Below are 27,376 nucleotides of genomic sequence, written 5' to 3'. Positions count from 1 at the left end.
GAAATCTGACTGCTTGTGTAATTAGAAAACATGCTCGTAGGTTTGCTCTTTTGAATCTGATTGCTTTTGCATAATAGAAATCATAACTATAGGATTTCACTTCTAATTTCGTTTGCATCAAATAGAAATCATGCCTATAAGGTTTCACTTCCAGTGTCGTTTGCATCAAGTAGAAATCATGCTCATAAGGTTCTGCATTTTGTCAAGTTAGAAACAATGTTCATAGGTTCCAATAATCATGTCTAAAATCAGTAGATGCCATGCTTATAAGATTCGACTCCGATTCAGTTTTAATCAGCTTTTTTGTACATTGCTAAAAGCAGTAACACGCATAGATATCATGCCTATAGGGATCCCTACTCACAATTCTGTCTAGTAATTTAATTCGGCCTAATAATCAACTTAATTACACCTAGTTCATTTCTAAAGTTGTTCTTATTAAGCGATGGCATTTCCTGAATCAAGTCCTTTCAAAATTGCAATAGATACCATGCTTATAGATTAAAGGAGTTTGTTTCGATAACATGTTTGTTTTTGCATTAATATAGACACAGTATACTGCATATAGGCAAGCCTTAGGGCATTTTCAAAACCTGCATTTCCCTGAAGCTGTTCCCGTCGTTTAATATTTCTGATTCTAATAAGCTTTTAAACAAGGGAATCCCTAGGCAGCTACTAGGTTATAACTTCTGGGTATAAGTTTGGTCTGTTTATGCATATTCACTTAGAGATCCTGCTTTAGGACTTTAATCAATAAAGACCTTAACTGTGTTTGAGTTGTGCTGCTTGTATGTTTGTTTGAGGAGGAAACTGTGAGCCTCTTAATTGCTCCCATTATGTGAAAGTCCTAAATGTTTTGACTGTCGCCCTAGAATTTTTGCCTTTTAAAACCTTAGGGGTATGTATAGAACCACCCATAGGTAGAGGTCCTAACACCCTCCAGGACTATTAAGAAGGGACGGGTAGCAGCACGAAATAGGAATCAGTGACCAAATACTCGCTTTGCATGACCAATAAGGGGATGGGAAGGGTACACAGGGGATATGATGACTACGCGTTAATGTCACGTGTAGCCCCTCATCGAGGAGTGTTTACCGGACATTGCGTGGGGTGATCCTATAGGACAAACAACCTAAGACCCCTTTTTACCTAATCCTTTCTCTATTCAAAGCTTTTTGTCTTCTACAACTTGTTTAAACCTTTATCTTACTACTTGAACTATCCAACGTGCTTTACTTGCAACTTATTTGATTCAACTGTTTATATGGACTAATTTGTAAATATAAGTTCGGCCAGGACCCACAGTTGTGGACCAAGAGGGGCGCCTAACACCTTCCCCTCGAGGTTATTTCGAGCCCTTACCCTAATCTCTGGTAATGCAAACCAACTCAAGAGTTAATCACTCTAGGTGCCCTAACACATCATAATCCGTTAGGTGGCGACTCTTCAAATTCCCAATTCCCAAAAGGAAATGAGTTATTACCCCCATGAATGTCGAAACCCGGACTTCTCCTCGGGGAGGAAAAAGGGGGCGCGACACCCTAATCCCTCAAATCAAGGTTAGACCAAACACTTACCTCAAGTCACTACACCGCTTTACCTCTTGATTCCACCACCAATTCACTCGTGTCTAGTCATAATTAATTTAATAACATCAATGAATGCTAAATAACTCAACTCCAATGCATAATTATAGGTTTTTCTAACATTTTCTCCAAAAAGTTGAAAATTCGATCCCGGGCCTGCTTGGTCCAAACTCGAAATTCGGACCAAAACACAATTACACATTCACCCCCGAGTCCGGATATACAATTGGTTTTGGAATCTGACCTCAAATTGAGGTCTAAATCCAAAATTTATAAAAATCCCTAATTCTACCAAACCCCCAATTTTTAATATAGAAATCTTAGATTTTTGGTTGGAAATTCATGAAATGTGATGGGAAAGTGAAAGAAAGTGGGTTAGGATCACTTACCAATTTTGTTTTGAAGATTTGGTCTTACGAGAATCACCTCTAGGGTTTTAGAATTTGAGAAATGTGAAGAATGGGTGAAAATCCCATCCAAGTTTCATTTTGAACAATTTCAGATGTCGCATTTGCGGCCAGAGCTTCACAATTGCGAAGCTTGCAAATATGAAACATGCATCGCAAATGCGAACCTGCCGCATTTCTGCTACTGTCGCAATTGCGATGATTTGCCCTTCCCTGACTACTTCGCAAATGCAAAGAATAGTTCGCAATTGCGAACATGCCCAAGCCCAGCTTCCTTCGCATTTGCGATGGAAGCCTCGCAAATGCGACATTGATAGCGGTCGAAATTGCGAACCTTACCTCGCATTTGCGAGGTCTGAGACCTGCAACTCAGCTGAAGCATACCAGCAATTTCCTATGTTCAAAAATCACTCCGTAGCCTATCCAAAACTCACTCGAGCCCTCAGGTCTCCAAACCAACCATGCGCACAAGTCTTAAAATATCATATGAACTTGCTCGCGCGATCAAATAGCCAAAATAACATCCAGAACTATGAATTCAACACTAAAACTCATGAAATTTTCAAGATAGTTCAAGATTTCTATTTTCTCAACCAAGGGTCTGAATTACATCAAATCTCTTCCGTTTTTCACCAAATTTCACAGATAGGATCTAAATACCATAACGGAACTGTATCGGTCTCCAGAACCAAAATATGGGCCCAATACCAACAAGATCAAATCTTATTAAATTTCTAAAAACTATTATATTTTCAGTTAAACAATTTTCTTCAAAAATTTATTTCTCGGGCTAGGGTCCTCGAAATTCGATTTAGCCATACGCCCAAGTCCCATATTTTACTACAGACCTTTCGGGACCGTCGGAACACCGGTCCGGGTCCGTTTACCCAAAATGTTGACCGAAGTCAACTAAAATCTTCTCTTTAAGCCAAAATCATTATTTCTTAAATTTTTCACACAAAAGCTTTTCGGTATCGCACCTGGACTGCGCACGCAAATCGAAGAGAGATAAAAGGAGGTTTTCAAGGCCTTAGAATACGGAAATGGTTCTAAAATAAAACATGCTTTAGATAGAAGGCTAGAAGCACTGGGATTCAATATCCAAGAACGATAGCATCATCGTCAGTGGAGTACCTTCCAGCCTATGGTTTCTAAGTACCGAGAGATCTAGTCAAGGGAGTAAAGAAGAGTATGATACAATATGATGTCTTGCTCGATGTTCCAGAAATAACGTAAGGATATCTATGGTGCAAGCAAGTTGAAAGGACATTGCCAGTAGAATAAATGGATATGTGTAAGTGGAAAACTAAAGTATGGTAAAGCGACAAGGTTTTAGGAAGTCAAGAATAAGGATAAGAAAGGGCGAGTGAGAAGGTGACGAGAATGGATAGGTTCTCACGATTAAGCTCATGAAAACAAGAAGAGTTGATTGGTTCTATAAGTTATACAAAGCTAAGTATAGCTTGAATGAACTCAAAGAAGTCTAAGACTAATGGCATTTAGAAAAAAAATGGAATGCTGCCCTGGTAGTAGAATGAGGGTGTAATTGTGATAGATAAAGAATGACGTTTGGTCCTTCGATTGAGTAATGACTTGAAGAGGATTTCACGAATTGTACGGGATTAAAATACCCATGTAAGGTAAATCACACTAGAATGCTATGAAATATAGTTATGGAAGTATAGTTTTGCCCTAGGTGGATCAGAAAAATCAATTCAAATGCTCCACGATCAACGCAAGCCCTAGTGATTACGTAAGAGGTTTCAAGTTATCAACAATAGATTGTAGAACAATATTGAGGTAAATCAACAATAAATGGATAAAGTTCCAACATACGAGAGAAGATAAGGATTCCATCCTTTAGATAAGCAGTAATAAGGAAGCATTGAAGGACTTGGATTTCTACATCGATGATAAGAAACAACTAGATTAACATAGCAAACCTATAGATTGGCTAAAAGTCGGAGGAAAAAGGAAAGAAGAGTCGCATAGGCGCACTTACAAAGTTAGAGTCGTATAAGCTGCATGATAAAAAGGTAGCAACAGCTACAAGGCTGGAAGGATTCCTACCATGACTCGTGGTGTAAGAAAGAGGCCTAAAGGGGGGAATGCCCTGGCCTTTGGATTTATTCACAGAACAATTGCCGATATGGCAAGAAGAGTACTAAAGTATTCGGAAGACATAAGTTATGAACATGATAAGAGCATCCGTCAACATTCGAGGATGAATGTTTCAAAGGGGGGAATGATGTTACGACCCACAATATTATGTCCTGCAGTATTATATTACGATGATGTTGCACCCTGTAGTATTGCATTGAATTTGTCGTAAGGTAATTGACACCAGTCCAAGGAAAAGATTATTTAGAGATTATAAGGATTATGCTATTTCAAATAAGTGATGGGTAAATTTGTGAAGGTGAGAGGGGAAGCAAGTCAAAGAAAATAAATTTTCGTCCAAGTTGACATATTGGGATAAAATACGGGCCAAGCGATAATACTCGATATTTACGGACTAGTACCATAAAAGGTACCATATGACCATGATAGTAGGATGTATAAAGTATATTAAAAATAAGTAGAAATTTAAGTAACTTGAGACAAGTCTTAATTATGCGGGTAATCAGTTAATATCCCGGTAGCGGGATATTACCTAATTAAATTAATATATTATGGGATAAGATCAAAATTTCCACATAGCAGCAAGCCACTACACCAACCGTATGACTCTTAGTCATAATTCATAACTAAGAGTCATTTTAAATAGGCAGCAACTTAACATGTAATATATAAAAGACATTTCCTTCTAAGCTTTTTCAATACCAAGAGTTAGATGTGAGTTTTTCCAAATACTAACATGACTTATTATAAAGATTCCTACAAATCCTAAAGGCAAGAGATTCTCATATATTTTGAAAGTAAGATACTTTCGGTTAAAGGTCTCTAACGAGATTTTACAAAATAACTCTTGTTTCATATATCCTGTTCCATAAGACTCTTCTACAAAGAAAGATAAGATTAACGTGATTCTGCTCATCAAAAATTTCATACGAAATAATATTACGTAATAGCAACGGGATTTTGCTATTCTAAGGAAATACTGTGCAATCTTTCTCAAGAATATCATGTGGATTTTTTCCTACTTCAATCTTCCATTATGTGTTGTCACAATTGACGTGTGCTGGAGGGATTTTCAAGAGAATCGGCTCAGGTATGTTAAGGCTATCCCTTCTTTCTTTTGGCATGACCTATACGACACGAACGAAACGAGCAAATGCACAAATTCCATAAATGACTCTATTCATAGAAGTATTAGAGAAGTCTATGTTTTTGAATTCCATATGTCTTATTATTCTATTGTATGTTTATGGGTCTCAGAAAATACGTAAGTAGATAAAGTTTATTTCATGATATTAATCATAGCTATAATGGTCTTATGACGTTCCAAGAGATTTTATTGGCATACTTCTCATGGATTGCATTCAATTATACATGTGCATTGACCCATGACCAGATGAGATATATATATATATATATATATATATATATATATATATATATATATATATATATAGTTATGGCGTTATATACGCACCACTACCTAACCAGCTGGTATACGTTGATGATTTGCCCACAATGGCCGAGATGATATGATGGGATGCCCTCAGATGACTGATAATGTTAAGAAATATGTACCTATGCACGGCGTGACATTCATATGCATATGCATTACACTATAATTATTTAATGAATTACAGAGTTATCCAGACTTACATGTTGAGTCGTCTATTCTACATTTCTTCCATGTCTGTTATGTACTTATTCATGTGCCTTACATACTCGGTACATTATTTGTACTAACGTCCCTTTTGCCTGGGGACGCTGTGTTTCATGCCTGTAGGTACCGATAGACAGGTCGAGAGCCCTCTAAGTAAGCTATCATCTCAGCGGAAGATATTGGTGCACTCCATTTGTTTCAGAGTTGTTTGTTTGGTTAGTATGATTTAGACGTGTATTGTTTGGTATAGCGGGACTCTGTCCCGACCTTTATGAAAATTATGTATTCTTAGAGGCTTGTAGACAGATGTCATGTACGTAAAAGATTGTATGGCCTTGTCGGCCTATGTTCAGTATACGCGTGGTTATTTTGGAATTATAGGCATGTATGTCTTATGTATCAGTTGGTATAACATGTTGTATTCTACTTATCTCACGGCAGCCTTTCGGCTCAGCTATCTATGATAATATGACATGAAAAGATACGTTATGTTAGTACTCGATTGAGTAAGGTACCTGTAACGATCCGACCGGTCGTTTTGAACTTTTGCACTTTGATTGCCAGTTCCCGGGCATGACTTTCCCCATGTAACGTATTATGACTGATGTAGATCGTTGGTTTTGGTTTTCAGGAAATATCAGAATGAATTTGAAGGAACAGTCTCAGTTGAAAGCTTTGAATTTGGAAGGTTTGACTAAGAGTTGACTTATTTGTATATGAGCTCGAATCAGAAATTTTATGATTTGGATAGCTTCGTTGGGTGATTTATGACTTAGGAGCGCGATCAGAATGCATTTTGGAAGTCCGTGGAAGGATTTGGCTTGAATTGGCAAAGTTAATATTTTAGCGAATTCCGGTTGATAGGTGAGATTTTGATCTGAGGGTCGGAATGGAATTCTGAGAGTTGTTTTAGCTTCGTTATGTCATTTTTTATATGTGGGCAAAATTTCAGGTCATTTGGACGTCGTTTGGTTGACTTTTTTATCGAATTCGGATTTCGGAAGTTTTGGAATTCTTAGGCTTGAATCCGAGGGTGATTTGATGTTTTGATATTGTTTTGAGCGTTCCGAAGGTTGGAACAAGTTTGGATTATGTTATGGGGTGTGTTGGCGTGTTTGGTAGGGGTCCCATGAGGCTCGGATATGTTTTGGAAGAGTTTTTGGAAGATTTTGCCGTTTTGAGCATAAGCATGTAATGATCCAAAGGTCCATTTTTAGTTCTAGAGATCGAAATTTGATTTCGAGACTTCCAGAATTTTGATAATGAATTATAGGACTGATCTGGAAAGTTTGGTCTAATTTCATCAAGTCGCGATTGGGTTTTTGACATGAAACATGAGTTAATTGTTTAACGAGCAAAATGGGTATTGAACTGAGCAAATGAGCTCCGAATTGAGTTTCATACTGAAGAGCTATGTTCGTATTATTATTTGTGACTCATAGGAATAAGAATCATCGAATTCCGAGTTTGTATGATGGAGTTAGAGTCTTTTTAGTGAAAAGAAAAGCTGTTGCAATTTCTGGGCAGTTTCTGCATTTTTCGCACGTGTGAACAATCACCGCACCTGCGTGAACAGTATCCTTGTACAGTACCATGTACAGTAAACATGAACAATATCCGTGTACAGTACCCATGTACAGTACATATGAACAATACCCAATATACAGCACCCTTGAACAGTACCGTGAACAGTACCCATAAACAGTAAATTGCGTGAACAGTAACAACGGAAATTCTGGACAGAATGTTGAGTTCTGAAAATTTTCCATTTTTACCAAATTGGAGCTCGGGGAGAGGCAATTTTCGGGAGATTTTCAGAGAAAACAATGGGGTAAGTGTTCTTAACTTAATTTTGGTTAGATTACCCGAATCTATTACTAGTTTTGGCATTTAATTGGTGATTTTAGTTGAGAAAATCTTGAAAACTCTCTTGGTTTAATTTGAAGATTTGAGGGTCGAGTTGATGTCGAATTTTAGTAAAATTGGTATGGTTGGAATCGTGGTTGGATGAGGTTTCATATTCCGTAATTTTTGTCGGGTTCCGAGACATGGGCCCCATGGGCGAATTTTGAGTGCAATTTCGGATTTTTAATGGAAAATGTAGAATTTCATATGGAATTAATTCCTATAATTTTTATTAACTGAATCGAATTATTGTGGCTAGATTCGAGACATTCGGAGGTCGATTTGAGAGACAAAGGCATCGCGAGCTAGAGGATTAGCCGGTTCGAGGTGAGTAATGATTGTAAATGATGTCCTGAGGGTTTGAAACCCCGAATTTGCACATCGTAGTGCTATATTGAGGTGAGACACGCGCTGGATGATGAACGCGGGGTCTTTTACTACCGGGGATTGTGACTTGGTCCATCCCGATTGATGATTTTACCGCATATTTGATTGAAACTTATTTGTTATCATCATGATTTGGGTTGATTGCCATACTTGGGCTTCGTGCCAATTATTTGAATCCTTTGGGAATTTTTATCACTATTTCCTCTGTTTTGACTTATATTTAAACTCAATCCTGTTGATAATTATTGTTTTACAAACTCAACCGCTTTTATGCAGATTTGAAAACTCAAATGATATTTCTAAATAGTATTTTGGGCTGAGAACTACTGTTTTACAAATGCCCGAGGGGCTTATGATGATTTCCGGACTGAGTGAGGCCGAGGTCCATATGTGAGGATATGCTTAGTGATATGAGGCCGAGGGCCTGAGATACTATTTATGTCACGAGGTGGCTTGAGTGATGTGAGGCCGAGTGATATGAGGCCGAGGGCCTGAGATACTTTATATGCCATATGGTGGCTTGAGTGATGTGAGGATATGCTGAGTGATGATGCCATGAGGTGGCTTGATATAGCGCTTGGGCCGTAAGGGGCCCTTCGGAGTCTGCACACCCACAGTGAGTGCGGGTACCAATTGTTCTGAGTGATTGATACTACGCCCGAGGGGCTGATATGAGTGATTGTGAGGTAGCCCGAGGGGCTGATTCTATTCTGAGAGTAAGTCCGAGGGGCTGTTACTGATCTGATGTTGAGCCCGAGGGGCTGTTACTGTTCTGATATTGAGCCCGAGGGGCTGTTACTGTTCTGATATTGAGCCCGAGGGCTGGTTCTGTTAATATTATGCCCGAGGGGCGATTTGTTGTACATGTTTTGCCCAAGGGGCTTTTACATTTCTATCATTTTTGTTACTCACTTGTAAACTACTTGCTTAACTTGTTGGAAAAAGGGATTTTCACTTGATTTCTCACTGCTTTACTGTTTAAAATAGTTTTACTGCTTCAGCATGGAATGCCTTGTGTTTTTGCATGATTTCTTGCCTTCAGTCTTTATTTATTATTATTACTCACTGAGTCGGAGTACTGACATTACTCCATGCACCTTGTGTGCAGATTCAGGTATGTTTTGGTTGATCGGAGGCAGAGTCATCAGGGTTTAGCAAGGTAGCTGTCGACGTTCGCAGCACTGCTTTTCTCTCTCCTCATTTCATTAGTCTGTATTTGTACACTCCAGGATTTCAGTTGTATTTATACCCTAGTAGATGCTCGTGACTTGTGACACCCCGGTTAGGGCTGTATCGGGTTGTGCTTCCGTTAATTATATCATTAAATCATATTTAAACTGTTTATTAATGTTTAACTATTTTTGAAAAGGCGATATGGGTTTATTGGCTGGCTTTGTCTTCAAGAGAGGCGCCATCACGACCGGAGCGGGGTTTGGGTCGTGACAAGTTGGTATCAGAGCCTAGGTTACATAGGTCTCACGAGTCATGAGCAGGTTTAGTAGAGTCTCGCGGATCGGTATGGAGACGTCTGTATTTATCCTCGAGAGGCTGTAGAACCTTTAGGAAAAATTCACATTTTGAATTCTTATCGTGCGTCCTTGATTCAGCTTGAAAAGTAATTCTTGAAATTCCTTCCACGTGTTTGCATGCGCGCATGAGCACTCAGTATCAGATATGCCTTGATGGCTTGTGATTCCCCGATCGAGGGGCGAGATGTGATCTCTGTAAGTTTGACGTTGGGCTAGTCTGGAGGACTTGAGGCCGAATATTTGCCTATGGCTTGAGCACCGAGGTGCTGATTGTGTGAGCAAGTATTTTTGAACTTATATGTTCGGTAGTGTCCCTATTAGTGGGAGTGATGGCTGGATAACTATGTGATGAGTATGTTAGTACTGCGAGATATATCCATCTTGATTTGAGGTATAGCCCCGAGTTATGGGTGTGCAAAGAGTTTTTCATGTGTCGTAGTTGGGAGTGAAGTAAACTTCATGTTGCGGTATGAGTTCAGACTCAGGAAGACTAAGTGACTGCGTAATGGTTATGACGGTGGAAGGTATACATAAATGTTAGTTTAAGGTAAAGAAGGTGAGTTATCTCATGAGAAGTGTTCTGAAGTTGTACGATCCTTATGTGTCTGTTAGATTTGCGAGTGAAGGATATGTGTTGCAACTTAAATTGGGTCGCTTAGTGAGTGGGTGTAACTGTTGCGAGAGTGGAATGCGAGATTTGCAGAAGAGTTAAAATTCTAGATGATCTATTGATCTGTGTTTTCACAAGCTTATAAAAGATTTTAGTTTAATCTCATTATGGTATCATGGCATCAATAGAGTATAATCGTTATGAGTTATTGAGCGTGTGTTGATCTATGGCTTCGAGCCAAGTGGGGGAGTCTGCTATTGAATAGTTGATTGTACGGTTATGTGCTCTAATGGTTCCAGTTTGAGGCGTATTTGTAAATCAGTTGTGGCTCGAGTAAACGAAATTTCAATAAAGGCTATGTTATGCTTTATGGGTGTATGAGAATCAGGGAATGACTTGAGTTGTGGTTGGTAACGAATGCTCGGTGCATAGAGCAGGAAGTTGCTTGGTTATATTGGAATGAGGTCACATTCTGCAGTGTCGGAGTGCTAATGAAGCACAGGTTGTTCGGTTCGTTTAATTAATCTAACTACGGTTTGAGTAGTGTAGATGACTCTAGAGAATGGTCCTATTGTGTTCAAAACTCTACATGCAATAATTGGAGGCTTCTAAGTTGTACTTATCGATAGAAACTGAGTTTTAAGTGGAAGATAGCAAGACTTGTGGTATTTTCTATATTAATTATAGGATTCTATATATCAGTATCGGGAAGGTGAAGGTAATGTCTTCGGGGAACACTTAAAGAGTATTCAGCGGCTTAGGAGCCTTAGATGGTGTAGCTTTATGCTTGGGTTTCGTGTGATAAGCCTAGGTTGAGGAAATTGTGGTGCTACAACAAGAAGGAATATCAAGTTGAAGATGAATCAGAAGGAATTTAGATAGATGGGGTATCTTGATAGTAGACCAAATCGGTATGGTAAGGATATGATTAATTCCTTGTGTGTGTTCGAGGTAATGAGTTCCTACAGCTATTTTGCAACAATGCTCTTGGGTTTGATGGCTTGCTTAGCTTGGTCTAGTTAGAAGGATTCAGTCCTGGCAGTTGAATTTGTGCAAATGGAATTGGGAGAGTTCTTATTGATTTCTACCGTGGTTGGAGAGGTGCAATTTCTCCGAGTGTGAGAAGCATAGGATATGTAATGATTTTTCTTCTAGATGGGATCAATGGAAGTTCTTGGCTAGATGAGTTACAGTTCAATTCTAAAAGGAAGTTCATAAAACTCTTAGGCAGCGGGTAGCCTCAGATGATTAAGAAAATGGTACTGCTAATTGGAAATGATTTGACGAGAGTCTATGTTTTAGTAAAAGAGAAATGTTATTAAGTTGATAGCACTTCGGTAGTATTGCGACACCTTCTTTTTAGATCAACTGGTGATATTCGGGTTTGCTTGATGGCACAGGAAAATTTTAGAGTATCTATAGTGGAATGATTGGGTATTAGAGGTGTGGCATATATTCGGACGGCGAAATTGGGATAGGATATGGTGATTCATGTGTCGTATGGATTTGGAGACGGAAGTTCTCATATTCAGGCTATGTTGTGATTGTAGATCGTGTGTATCAGCACTGTTTAGTGACTACCGAGATTTGGAGGCCCGAGTGGATCTTTCTTTGCTTGGTATGTTAGATTTTGGATGTGATGTTGGGGATTTAGACTGATCGTCTCAGTGTTGGGTTATTCTGGACTATTGCGTTATGGACTAGGTTGGAAATGCCAAAGGTTGAGTGGCGATGTGCGTCAGGTTATGTTCTAGTGGAGTGGTTTATATTTCATAGACCCAGCGGACGGCTGGGAAGGATTGCTTTTCTTAATTGGGACTTCGTGATGGATGTCAGTGCAGTGGTTTCTACCATTGATTCAGTTACGGTGTTGAGGGACTTTTCGAAAGCGTTTCTTGTGGACAGGCATGTCGTCGGGCGAGGTTGTGGATTTCGGTATTTATGTGATGCCGGCCACTGTATCGTACGGCTCCGGTAGGAGTTATGGTAGTTGAAGGAGCAGCTTTAGTCTTCCTTGGTAAGGAGTTCGTTGGCAGGCCAATGTGGATGTGTGTTTTAGCTCGAGTCAGTTTGGTTGGCCCCGAATTGTATTGTTGAGGGATAGGTTGATTCGACCATTATTGAGCTTCTTAGTGATCTGGGGAGATCTATGAGTTGCCTTTCTGTGTTTCGAGACATTATGATTTATTGGTTATGGGCACATATGGTGCGGTTCTAATGGGGTTCATAGTGGAAGTCGATCAGGAAGAGTAATCGGGTATTGCTCGGTGAATGGTGTAACGGTTACGTCCTATCAGGTTTGTATGGTATATGTTACTTGTTTCACCGTTGGTGTAATGATTTGCTTTGGTTCCAGACATCAAATTGTGTGTGGTTGTCAATTTCGAGCATAGTGACTTGAGGTGTCCCATGTGGAGCAGTGTTTGGATAGGATCGCGCATTGTAGCGAAGCTATGTGGAGATATGACCTTGCGGGTTAGATTTGTGTGTCATATTCTATGATGTGAGACGGGTTCTCAGCCTTGCGTTGTGGTGGTACTGGTGAGCTTGAGTTACAACTCTTTCGTTTGAGTCATTTTCATGACTTGAGTATGTTCGGACAGTTGCTTATTGGTGCGCGTATTATGATAGATGTGGCTTAAGCCTCTATTGGTGTGACATGTCACCAGGGTAGTGTGTTGGGTCAGAGGAGATCGTTGGGATCATTAATGAAAATAAACGGATTCAATTTCAGCATGTTTGATAGGTAAACATCGAGGTTCGGATCAAAAAAAAATTGCTATGGTAATTGCCAGAGGATAAATGGCTTCATGAATGGTTGATCTGAGAAATGGTTATGGTTTATTGCGTTTTCATTTATCGTTGGCAGTATATGAAAGTGTTGGAATGAGACTTTAGCTGATAAGAGGTTTTCTATCGGTATTTAGTTGTTATGGGCAGCTGATATGAATAGAAGTTATTGCTGCGAGCGTTAGAGTTATATGATATATCATGGAATTGCTCCCGAGGTTGCAGGAATGGGTTACTACAGCTAGTTCGGGTCTATTCAAAGTATAGGTGTGAGGTTTTGATCGTATTGATGGTTTCAAAAGTGAAAATGTGGTTCTATGGTTTATGGGCTAGATTGGATTGTGTAATTTTAGTTAAACGGTGTTATCGGACCTATATGAGATAGGGTGACGTGGGATCACCCCCGGCTATATGCATGGTAAGGTTATTCAGCGATTGATGGGCTTTTAGAACAATTCTAGGTACGTTCGAGGACGAACGTGTGTTTAAGTGGGGGAGGATGTAACGACCCGATCGGTCATTTTGAACTTTTGCACTTTGATCGCCAGTTCTCGGGCATGACTTGCCCCATGTAACGTATTATGACTGATGTAGATCGTTGGTTTTGGTTTTCAGGAAAAATCAGAATGAATTTGAAGGAACAGTCTCAGTTGAAAGCTTTAAATTTGGAAGGTTTGACTAAGAGTTGACTTATTTGTATATGAGCTCGGATCAGAAATTTTATGACTTGGATAGATTCGTTGGGTGATTTATGACTTAGGAGCACGATCGGAATGCATTTTGGAAGTCCGTGGAAGGATTTGGCTTGAATTGGCAAAGTTAATATTTTGGCGAATTCCGGTTGATAGGTGAGATTTTGATCCGAGGGTCAGAATGGAATTCCGAGAGTTGTTGTAGCTTTGTTATGTCATTTTGATATGTGTACAAAATTTCAGGTCATTTGGACGTCGTCTGGTTTACTTTTTGATCGAATTCGGATTTCGGAAGTTTTGGAATTCTTAGGCTTGAATCCGAGGATGATTTGATGTTTCGATGTTGTTTTGAGCGTTCCGAAGGTTGGAACAAGTTTGAATTATGCTATGGGGTGTGTTGGCGTGTTTGGTCGGGGTCCCATGAGACTCGGATATGTTTTGGAAGAGTTTTTGGAAGATTTTGCCGTTTTGAGCATAAGCATGTAATGATCCAAAGGTCCATTTTTAGTTCTAGAGATCGAAATTTGATTTCGAGACTTCTGGAATTTTGATAATGAATTATAGGACTGATCTGGAAAGTTTGGTCTAATATCATCAAGTCGCGATCTGGAAATTCTGGACAGAATGTTGAGTTCTGAAAATGGGACTTCGTCCCATTTTCCATTTTTACCAAATTGGAGCTCGGGGAGAGGCAATTTTCGGGAGATTTTCAGAGAAAACAACGGGGTAAGTGTTCTTAACTTAATTTTGGTTAGATTACCCGAATCTATTACTAGTTTTGGCATTTAATTGATGATTTTAGTTGGGAAAATCTTGAAAACCTTCTTGGTTTAATTTGAAGATTTGAGGGTCGAGTTGATGTCGGATTTTAGTAAAATTGGTATGGTTGGACTCGTGGTTGGATGAGGTTTCATATTCCGTAATTTTTGTCGGGTTCCGAGACGTGGGCCCCACGGGCGAATTTTGAGTGCAATTTCGGATTTTTAATGGAAAATGTAGAATTTCATATGGAATTAATTCCTATAATTTTTATTAACTGAATCGAATTATTGTGGCTAGATTCGAGGCATTCGGAGGTCGATTTGAGAGACAAAGGCATCGCGAGCTAGAGGATTAGCTGGTTCGAGGTGAGTAATGATTGTAAATGATGTCCTGAGGGTTTGAAACCCCGAATTTGCACATCGTAGTGCTATATTGAGGTGAGACACGCGTTGGATGATGAACGCGGGGTCTTTTACTACCGGGGATTGTTACTTGGTCCATCCCGATTGATGATTTTACCGCATATTTGATTGAAACTTATTTGTTATCATCATGATTTGGGTTGATTGCCATACTTGGGCTTCGTGCCAATTATTTGAATCCTTTGGAAATTTTTATCACTATTTCCTCACTGTTTTGACTTATATTTAAACTCAGTCCTGTTGATAATTATTGTTTTACAAACTCAGCCGCTTTTATGCAGATTTGAAAACTCAAATGATATTTCTAAATGGTATTTTGGGTTGAGAACTACTATTTTACAAATGCCCGAGGGGCTTATGATGATTTCCGGACTGAGTGAGGCCGAGGGCCATATGTGAGGATATGCTGAGTGATATGAGGCCGAGGGCCTGAGATACTATTTATGCCACGAGGTGGCTTGAGTGATGTGAGGCCGAGTGATATGAGGCCGAGGGCCTGAGATACTTTATATGCCATATGGTGGCTTGAGTGATGTGAGGATATGCTGAGTGATGATGCCATGAGGTGGCTTGATATAGCGCTTGGGCCGTAAGGGGCCCTTCGGAGTCTGCACACCCACAGTGAGTGCGGGTACCAATTGTTCTGAGTGATTGATACTACGCCCGAGGGGCTGATATGAGTGATTGTGAGGTAGCCCGAGGGGCTGATTCTATTCTGAGAGTAAGTCCGAGGGGCTGTTACTGATCTGATGTTGAGCCCGAGGGGCTGTTACTGTTCTGATATTGAGCCCGAGGGCCTGGCACTGTTCTGATATTGAGCCCGAGGGGCTGGTTCTGTTGATATTATGCCCGAGGGGCGGTTTGTTGTACATGTTTTGCCCGAGGGGCTTTTACATTTCTATCATTTTTGTTACTCACTTGTAAACTACTTGCTTTACTTGTTGGAAAAAGGAATTTTCACTTGATTTCTCACTGCTTTACTATTTAAAGTGGTTTTACTACTTCAGCATGGAATGCCTTGTGTTTTTGCGTGATTTCTTGCCTTCAGTCTTTATTTATTATTATTACTCACTGAGTCGGAGTACTCACATTACTCCCTGCACCTTGTGTGCAGATTCAGGTATGTTTTGGTTGATCGGAGGCAGAGTCATCAGGGTTTAGTAAGGTAGCTGCCGGCGTTTGCAGCACTGCTTTTCTCTCTCCTCATTTCATTAGTCTGTATTTGTACACTCCAGGCTTTCAGTTGTATTTATACCCTAGTAGATGCTCGTGACTTATGACACACCGGTTAGGGCTGTGTCGGGTTGTGCTTCCATTAATTATATCATTAAATCATATTTAAATTGTTTATTAATGTTTAACTATTTTTGAAAAGGCGATATGGGTTTGTTGGCTGGCCTTGTCTTCACGAGAGGCGCCATCACGACCGAAGCGAGGTTTGGGTCGTGAAAATACCGGGTGCCCGTCGCGGCCCATCGATTTGGGTCGTGACAGTTTAAATCGAGATAAGATAGCAGATAGCTTGCTTCCGGGAGCAGAGCTTACATGGACAAAAGTAATACCAATAAACAAGAAATAAAGTGTTATTGAGCTTAGAATAATCTGTAGCATAAGTTTGTCAGAAAATTCGTGTTCTTATAATGGTGGTTGAAATCACTATTTATAGCAGCACATAAGAGACAAGGTCCTATGATCAAGCCCCTCTTAAATGACAATTATAGAGGCCATTGAAGAATGTATAACAATAGTCTATGAATGTCATATTCTCTATAACGAACTATGTGTTTAATATTGTAGAATATTCTTCATTGAATGCTATCGGGTGATAGGCATTTATTTGTCTCCATGAGCAACATTCTCTTCGGGTGCTTTCTGGTGCCAACCGAGACTGCTGCACCCGTTCTTAGTTTTCACCTGTCTCATTTTCCGTCTATATTTGGTTCCACGTATTGCTATATTATACGAGTATTTAATATGAACCAATTCTACCCTATACTATTTTTATGTATACATTAGATATACAAATAACATGCAACTTATTTTTATATCATTGTTCTTTTTTCTCTTCGAGATTCGATCTAAAAATCCAACCAAAATCAACTATAATCTTCAACAAACCCTCTCAAAATTAAAATATAAACTCCAAAAGATATTCTCAATCATTTAGATAACATCCAATTTAAATAAACTAATAATTTTACAGAATCCAATTTTCGAATTCAATGTTTCAAAATGTTTTGATGTGTCAATAGTTGTCACTGCTTTAGAATTCGAAACTTGTCTGTATTTTGTGTTGAATTTAATGAGAGAAAGAGGTTATTATCAAAAAGAGAAAGGAATGAGTTTTGAAATTGAGTTGAAAAGGGAAAGAAAAGTTGTGGGTTGGGAAGTAATCGGATGCACTACTAGAAATCCGGAAAAAAGCGACCACGAAAAGCGACCAAAGTTGGTCGCTTATGGGCCAAAAAGCGACCAAATAGCGACCAAAATGGGCTGGTCGATATTAAGCTGGTCCCTTTACCTTAGGGACCAAAGTTGGTCGCTAATTAGTGACCAACTTTGGTCTCTAAGGTAAAAGGACCAAATATTCCTGTAAAGAAAGTAGCGACCAACGTTGGTCGCTATACTATTTTAATAATATAAATTTGGCGACCAACGTTGGTCTCTAAATGTAAATTACATTTTTTATTTATTTATTATTAATCATAAAAAGCGACCAACTTTGGTCTGCAAAAAATATTATATTTTAAAAATCTGGAAAATGGAAACCAAAGTTGGTCGCTTTATTATTAATTTTTATAAAAAAATTTAAAATAAGCGACCAAAATTGGTCGCCAACTGCAAGAATTAATTTTTTTAAAATAATAAGCGACCACCTTTGGTCGCCATATTTCCAGAATGTTTTTTTTAAATGGAATGGCGACCAAAGTTGGTCGCTTTTTTGAGAAATCTGGGTTAAGTAGCGACCAAGGTTGGTCGCTATTGCCCAAAAAATTGTTTTTTTTAAGTGAAAAGCGACCAACTAGAGACCAAAGTTGGTCGCTTTTCTTGGTATATTTTTTGCAGAAACCGCCTATTTTGGCAGCTATACCACCTGCCAACTTACCAAAAATCCTAAACAGGCATTTTATGCCAACAACAACAATTAAAAGCAACAAAGTATAAAGTTTAATAGAACTAACACATTAAGCTAACAAAACTAAGTTAACGCTTATTACAATCCCATTCGAAAACTGATTCTATTGTCTAGTTCAAAGTATATAAAGTACTCAAGGAGTGTTCTTTCAGCATCCTCGTCCGAAAGTTGGATTGCCTTGCCCGACTCATTAGGTGGCTGACTGCTTATGAATTCCCCCACATCAGCTGTGAAGCGAACCTATAAGAAAAATTATATTGAATTAGTATTTCAAAATTTATATAAAAGTAAATCAAAATACTTAATGAAAAGTAAAAAAGCTTACATGTATAGTCGAGGCTCGACCCTCGACCCACCTTTCTGAATCAGTGTCTTTCTTCTTCTTTATAATACGAGTTTCATTGAATAGCTCATCTTGCTTCATTGGCATCATAAAGTTGTCTGGTGGCTTTGGTGATTATCCTCGTGGTACTATTACTCGGGATGAACTTGGATACAGAGAATACCTTGGATACAGTACCTGACAGGCTGTGTCTTTGATCAATTGTTGTTCTCATTAGGGACAATGATGATGAGAAGGCAATGGCATGTGTTTCAAATAGTGATGGTGTACGTAGGAATTTAATATTTTCTAAGTAGATAAAAGAGGTTATAGAGGAATTCTCTACTTCATTTTCCAAGAGGAAAAGAAGTTTAATTGAGAGTGACAAGGTTGATGGTGATGGAATATTTTCCGTTGGTCGTGGCAGTTCCCATAAAACGGGGATCATGAGACTCTATAATGACAAAGACGAAAGGAAATTTTATTCTCAACTTTCTTCCAAGTCTGATCCGTACAAGCTTAATGGGATTGGTGATATTTCTTCGGATTCAGACAATGATTTGACTGACAAAAGTATGGAAATGCTAATAAAAAGAATTAAAGGTAAAACGTTTTTCTTGGTAGAGAAGGATGCTGAACTCTGCATGAACGTGAAGCATCCTACTCTTCCAAGAAAAATATTTTACCTTTAATTCTTTTTATTAGCATTTCCATACTTTTGTCACTCAAATCATTGTCTGAATTCGAATAAATATCATCAATTCCATTAAGCTTTTACGGATCAGACTTGGAAGAAAGTTGAGAATAAAACTTCCTTTCGTCTTTGTCATCATAGAGTCTTATGATCCCCGTTTTATGGGAACTGCCACGACCAACAGTAAAACATTCCATCACCAACAACCTTGTCACTCTCAATTAAACTTCTTTTCCTCTTGGAAAATGAAGTAGAGAATTCCTCTATAACCTCTTTTATCTACTTAGGAAATGCTTCCTACCTACACCATCACTATTTGATACACATGTCATTGCCTTCTCATCATCATTGTCGCTAATGATAAGATTAATTAAAGGCACACTCTACCGGGTACCGTGTCTTAGTTATTCTTGGTGGAAGTTCCATTGCATGTCTAATAAAGTCATCAAACCCTTCTACAAAATCCTCCCGCAATCTAAAATTCCAATACATAAACCAAAATTTCAATTCATATCCTAAAGGTTCAATTCATATCCTAAAGGTTCAATTCATATCCTAAAGGTTCAACTCATATCCACAAAAGTTCAAGTCATATCCTAAAATTTCAATTTATAAACTAAAATTCCAATACACAAACCAAAATTTCAATTCATATCCTAAAGGTTCAACTCATATCCACAAAAGTTCAAGTCATATCCTAAAATTTCAATTTATAAACTAAAATTCCAATACACAAACCAAAATTTCAATTCATATCCTAAAGGTTCAATTCATATCCACAAAAGTTCAAGTCATATCCTAAAATTTTAATTTATAAACTAAAATTCCAATACATAAACCAAATTTCAATTCATATCCTAAAGGTTCAACTCATATCCACAAAAGTTCAAGTCAAATCCTAAAATTTCAATTTATAAACTAAAATTCCAATACATAAACCAAAATTTCAATTCATATCCTAAAGGTTCAACTCATATCCACAAAAGTTCAAGTCATATCCGAAAATTTCAATTTATAAACTAAAATTCCAATACATAAACCAAAATTTCAATTCATATCCTAAAGGTTCAACTCATATTCACAAAGGTTCACGTCAAATCCTAAAATTTCTATTTATAAACTAAAATTCCAATACATAAACCAAAATTTCAATTCATATCCTAAAGGTTCAACTCATATCCACAAAAGTTCAAGTCAAATCCTAAAATTTTAATTTATAAGCTAAAATTCAAATACATAAACCAAAATTTCAATTTATATCCTAAAGGTTCAACTCATATCCACAAAAGTTCAAGTCAAATCCTAAAATTTCAATTTATAAACTAAAATTTCAATACATACACCAAAATTTCAATTCATATCCTAAAGGTTCAACTCATATCCACAAAAGTTCAAGTCATATCCTAAAATTTAGATTTATAAACTAAAATTCCAATACATAAACCAAAATTTCAATTCATATACTAAAGGTTCAACTCATATCCACAAAAGTTCAAGTCATATCCTAAAATTTCAATTTATAAACTAAAATTCCAATACATAATCTTAAAGGTGCAACTCTTAGGGTTTCTTCTCTTCAAATAATTTCTTCCCCAAATTAGTGGGTACAACTAAATATTTTGAACTAAATGTATTAATAAGAACCCTAAAATTGCAAATAATATATATAACTTTGAACCCTAACATGGAGAAATTAACTTTGAACCCTAATATGGAGAAATTAACTTTGAACCCTAACATGGAGAAATTAACTTTGAACCCTAACATGGTTGAACAAATAATATATAACTTTGACCCCTAACATGGAGAAATTAAACAAAATCATTGTATTTCGAAAAAAACAAAGAAAGGAGAGAGAAACCTACCTTGGGAATGGAGGTCGCCGGCAGTGGAGCTGCTGCCATCAGTGGTCGTCGGTGGCGTGGGTGGCGTCACTGCTGCTGGGAGTCGGAGGGGGGGTTTGAGTGTGAGAGAGAAAAGAGAGATTTTGGGGAAATTTTTTGAAAGAATGGGAGGGGAAACCCGATTTTGATACTGGAATTAAAAATAGCGACCAACGTTGGTCGCTAATTTGGTAGCTAAATAAGTTTGACTTTTTGACCAAAATAGCGACCAAAGTTGGTCGCTATTTCTAAAAAAATTAAATTACTTTTAATTCAATTTAAAATTATGTACATATGTAGTATAAATTTAGGATTTTAATTCAATTTAAGCTATATATATATATATATACATATATAAATAAATATATATAAATAGTACCTGTAATAACTGTATCTGAAGTGTAAGCACGTGATTTTTGCCCAATATGAGAATTACTCCCAAAAATTCAAAAATAAAATAATTTTCCTTGGTGTGCAATTTTGTGATATTTTGTGATATTTTGAATAATTATTTGTATTTGTCTGTGCATGTTTATTTGCTAAATTAATAAAAAATACAAAAATATGTCGCATTTTGTATGTAGGATTTAATTCTATAATTTGTTAGTAATTAAGTTTGTTTACAAAAAAAATAAAAATTTACAAAAATAGGCATCGTTTGCATTTTTAGCATTTAATGTCCAAATATACAATTTTATGCTTAATTATTACTTAATTGTGCGTTAATTGTTATTGGAAGTTAATTTGCACTTTTATAACTTAATTTAGTTCTTAATAATAATTTAAGTATTTTTATAATTTAGTTTTAGAGAAATAAAAAGAAGAAAAGAGAGCGAAAATATAAAGAAAGTCGGAATTGGGTCTCTTCTTCGATTTCAAGCCACAAGCCCAAAAAATGACCCAATCTTCCCAAACGACCCAGTCCATTTCAAACCGGGTCAACCCGGTCCATAACCCAACACCCCCTATCTTGCATTTCAAAAAAAAAAAAAAACAAAACAAAACAAAACAAAAAAAAGAAAAGGAAGAAAACCCTAAAAAATCCCTCTCTCTCATCCGCCCCCCCTTTCTCTTTCTCTCTTTTCTTCTTCTTCTTCAAGCATCCAAACACCCCATCCATGGCTGCCCTTCCCCCACCTCTTCTCCTTCACATACACACACACAACCACGGCAACACAACACACACACACCCGCCGCCCGTGTTTCTTCTTCTTCTTCAAGATCGCGAGTGTTTCTTCTTCTTCAAGTTCACGTTGATCGTTGCTTCTTCTTCTTCCTCACTTCATGATGCTGTGTGACTGCTTTGTCCAGCATCTACTGCTGCTCACATTTTGCGTTGTTGCTGCCCCGTCCGGCATCGCTTTCACGGTTGTCTGCTACCTCTCCTTCAAGCTCTTCGTTTGTCCGTTCGTGATCGTCTTCGGCGTCAAATGATTTTGGTGCGATATTTGTTTGCGGGCAGATTTGTTTCCGTTCAAGTTCATCATTGTTTCGATCCGGTTAGTGGGTTTTTGAGTTTCATTTTTTGCCCGTAATTTGTTTGATATTTTTCGGATCCAAAATCGATAAATGATTCAATTCTTGTTTTGTTTGTTCATCATTGAAATAATTTTTTTTAGTTTGTTTATATGTTTGGTTGGTTTAATTTTCAGATTCAAATGAAAATTTAATTAATTGATTTTCAGTTTATTTCATGTTAATTTAATTTTTGCAAAAAAGGAATTGTTAGTTTAGGTTTAATATTGTTAGATTTAGTTTAAATCGCTTGAATCCGTTGTTTGTTTAATATAGATTTCATTCATGATCATGTATCTTTGTTATATTTTTTTTGTTGGATTTAATTAAGAAAGATTAATTGATTATTTGAAGATTAGTGATTTGAATATGTTTATTTGTTTTGTTTAAGTTCAATTCGAAATTTGAATAAAGTTTGTTATTGTGGTTGAATCTTTTCATTCATGTTCATACTTTGTTTGATTGATCTTGAATCCGAAATTTGTATAGTTTGATTTTCTTATTTCTTGTTTATCATTTGTGATTATTTCTTGAATTGGTCTCATAATCTTGTTTAAAGTTTAATATAAGAATTGTTTGTTGTAATGTTGTTAGAGTTGATTTTAAGTTCAATATTATTGAATTTAAGAATCTAAATATACTTGTTTGATTGTTATTGTTTAAATCCGAAAAATAGGTTTGTTGTTGCTAAAAATATTGTTCAATCAAATTTTAGTTGTTCTTGGTTGTTCAATTTGTGTTCATGTGATTTGTTGTTGAAATGTTGTTAAAATCATGTTCATGTGATATTGTTGTTATGATGTTCATCCGTGTTCATATTGTTGTTTGAACATTGTTAGAAATTGATCATATTGTCTATATTTTGGTTAAGTTTGATTAATTGATGTGTTATAGCTGATGGGTAGTTTGGTAAATTTGTAATACGTTCAGGGGTAGTTTGGTAATTTCAGTAAGGTCGGAAGGGGTAGTTTAGGAATTGTACATTTTATAATTGTTTATTTGAAGCATGGGGGACAAAATGAAATGGGGTGGGTTGTGATATGATTATTTAATATAAAGGGGGGACAAGATTTAATTTAAAGGGGAATCTTGCATTATTTTAAATGAAGCATGGGGGACAAAATGAAATGGGGTGGTGTGATATGTTTATTTAATGTAATGGGGATGAGTGGAAAGATAATGGGTTGGGTAGAGAAAAAGTATTGATTTTAATTAATTGAAAGGTTTATGGGATGGGTTATATATGTGAAGTCTTGAAATCAAAAGAAAATATACAGAGAGATAGAGAAAAAATACACAGATACGAGAGAGAGAAACAAATCTGAAAATAAGAGAGAGAAAAGGGCTGAACATTTAAGAGATAGAAAATTTCGAAAAATATTTAAGCTTTCAAAAATAAAAAATAAAACTAAAAAAATATTCTGCTTTCTTTTGTTGTTTGAAATCAGAATTAATTGTTGTTTCATCAAAGCTGGAAGATTTTGTTTTTTTTTGGATTGCTACTCCACTGGTTTGTTACTGTTGCTGGGCTATTGTTGCTGTGTTGTACTGATTTTACTGCTGCTGCTGATACTCATATTCATTTTTCTTTTGCTTCCAATATCAGGTACACAACTGAAAAGCTGGTTATTGTAATCCGAAATATGAAGCATGAATACATATGAAGAATGAAAATTTGAAGTTTTAATTTCGTTTTTTTTCTTTGTTTCTTTTGTTGATTGTATTTAAGCTATTTCATGAATTACTAAATAATAGCTGGAATAAGAAAATAATATCATAAGTTAGTCTGTAATAAATCAGTTCGGCAAAACAGGTTAATTCACTAGCTATGAAGGCTTCAAGATTGTAGGTTGATCATGAACAAGTAGCTAAATTTAGTTAAAACATGAATTTAAATTAAACATCGTAAATTAGGCATTAAGGCATGACTTGAGCTTAAGCAAGATTAGAAGAACGTTTAAGTCTAATAAACTTTCTAATAAGCTTTAGTAATTATGGTTAAATCTAGTTTCAAATGATTGTGAATAATTAATCTCAATAATATTTTTTTTAAAAAAAAATAATAATAACAATGCTGAGTTTTAATCTAGCTATATTTGTTTATTTTGAATATTAGTTGTTGAATTTTTATTTTATTTTAAATTTCGAAATTAAGAGTAATTTTTTTTTCATCAATATTTGTATTAACCAAGCAATTAGCATGTCATGTTTTCTTAAAATTATAAAAGCTAGTAATTAATTAGGATTTTTCTTTCTTTATTTTAGAGACTAATTTTTATAGAAAAAATGTAGTCGCTTTAAGATTTGTCCATTTAAAATAAATGAGATGAGCCTCGTCGAAAAAATGAGCCTCGCTTAATGAAATGTATAGATTTCGGGGCCCTCAATAAATGTACAGTTAATTGCTTAGAATTAGGGAGGAGCCGTTTTAGCAAATTTCACGGCCCTACCCAAAATAATAACACGCTAGTCGTTCTAGACGCGTATTTAATAATGTTATTTCCTTAAATACGGGTGTGCATTTATGTAACCCAAATCTAAATCTCAACGGAGTCGAAATGTGTCGATAACCACGGGTGCAATTGATTGCGACGTGATTTGAAATACGTTTTCACAATGTTGCAATTATTTCGTAAAATAATAACAATAAATAAAAAGAATAATAAAAGCGGCTAAGGGATAAAATTTGCACATAAGTTTATAATACGTATTATATTAGATAATCAAGCCGAATATAACAGTTAAGCGACCGTGCTAGAACCACGGAACTCGGGAATGCCTAACACCTTCTCCCGGGTTAACAGAATTCCTTATTCGGATTTCTGGTGCACAGACTGTAATACAGAGTCATTCTTTTCCTCGATTCGGGATTAAAATAGGTGACTTGGGACACCCTAAATCTCCCAAGTGGCGACTCTGAAATAAAGAAATAAATCCCGTTTCGACTGTCCTTTAATTGGAAAAAAAACTCCTGTACCCTCGCGAGGGCGGAAAAAGGAGGTGTGACAACTCTGGCGACTCCGCTGGGGATTAGAGTCCTTTCTGCTGTGGAACAGAGTGTTATGTTCGCCGGTAAGACTCTTCATTTGTCTGACTTGGCATTTTTTGAAAACTGATCGGAAGGTCTTTCTTTGGACCGTAATGTGGGTTTTGGATAGGGTTAGAAAGAAACGGTATCAAAGGCTCAAAAACGCATCGATTTTGGGTAATTAATGCACTAAGTATTAATGCATTAGCTAATATTATATCGAATATAGCTTATATATATATAAAGTATATAGTATATAGTATATAGCTATATATATATACATATATTATATATATATATATATATATATATATATATATATATATATATATATATATATATATATATATATATATATATATATATATATATATATATATATATATATATATATATATATATATATATATATATATATATATATATATATATATATATATATATATATATATGCATATGAGTAGGTTATAAGTCGATGAATCAATTTACAAGTGTATCAATACCTAAAAGAACCCGTCCCTGTGTTCCGAGCGCTTCATGTTCTTATATATATATATATATATATAGACACACACGCACGCTTCGTTGTACTGCTTAACTGCATATATAGCATGTTAGAGTATATTTTAGTCTATTCATCCTTTGTATTACATAATACACTATACTATACACTTAGTATATATAATACACTTAGTATATATATACTATACTATACTATGCACTAAGTATTTGTGTATTAGCTAATATTATATCGAATATAGCTTTTATATATATATGCATATGAGTGAGTTATAAGTCGATAAATCAATTTACAAGTATATCAATACCTAAAAGAACCCGTCCCTGTGTTCCGAGCGCTTCATGTTCTATATATATATATATATATATATATATATATATAGAGAGAGAGAGAGAGAGAGAGCTTATATACTATATACTATATTATACTATATATATCGAATATACCTTGATGTATAATAAACTATACTATATATATAGTATAGTGTATTATATAATACACTTAGTATATATATACTATACTATACTATGCACTAAGTATTAGTGCATTAGCTAATATTATATCGAATATAGCTTATATATATATACATATATTAATTGATATAAGTTGAGACGTTTTAATTCATTGTTAATATATATATATATATATATATATATATATATATGCATATGAGTGGGTTATAAGTCGATAAATCAATTTACAAGTGTATCAATACCTAAAAGAACTCGTCCCTGTGTTCCGAGCGCTTCATATTATATATATATATATATATATATATATATATATATATATATATATATATATATAGAGAGAGAGAGAGAGAGAGAGAGAGAGAGAGCTTATATACTATACTATATTATACTATATATATCGAATATACCTTGATGTATAATAAACTATACTATATATATATAGTATAGTGCACTTAGTATATATATACTATACTATACTATATTATACTATGCACTAAGTATTAGTGCATTAGCTAATATTATATCGATAATTTATATAAGTCGATACGTTTTAATTTATTGTTAATATATATACATGCATATGAGTAGGTTATAAGTCGATGAATCAATTTACAAGTGTATCAATACCTAAAAGAACCCGTCCATGTGTTCCGAGCGCTTCATGTTCTTATATATACATACCTAATATTATATCGAATATAGCTTTAATATATATATATATATATATACTATATTATACTATATATATCGAATATACCTTGATGTATAATAAACTATACTATATATATAGTATAGTGTATTATATAATACACTTAGTATATATATACTATACTATACTATGCACTAAGTATTAGTGCATTAGCTAATATATATATATGTCACGACCCAATCCCCGAACCCGGTCATGATGGCGCTTCTCGCGGAGACAAGGCCTAAC

Source organism: Nicotiana tabacum, chromosome 8 (genome assembly GCF_000715075.1).
Source record: "Nicotiana tabacum cultivar K326 chromosome 8, ASM71507v2, whole genome shotgun sequence".
Classification (NCBI taxonomy): domain Eukaryota; kingdom Viridiplantae; phylum Streptophyta; class Magnoliopsida; order Solanales; family Solanaceae; genus Nicotiana; species Nicotiana tabacum.
The sequence above is the reverse complement of the archived record's forward strand: the minus strand, read 5'-3'. Positions refer to the sequence as shown.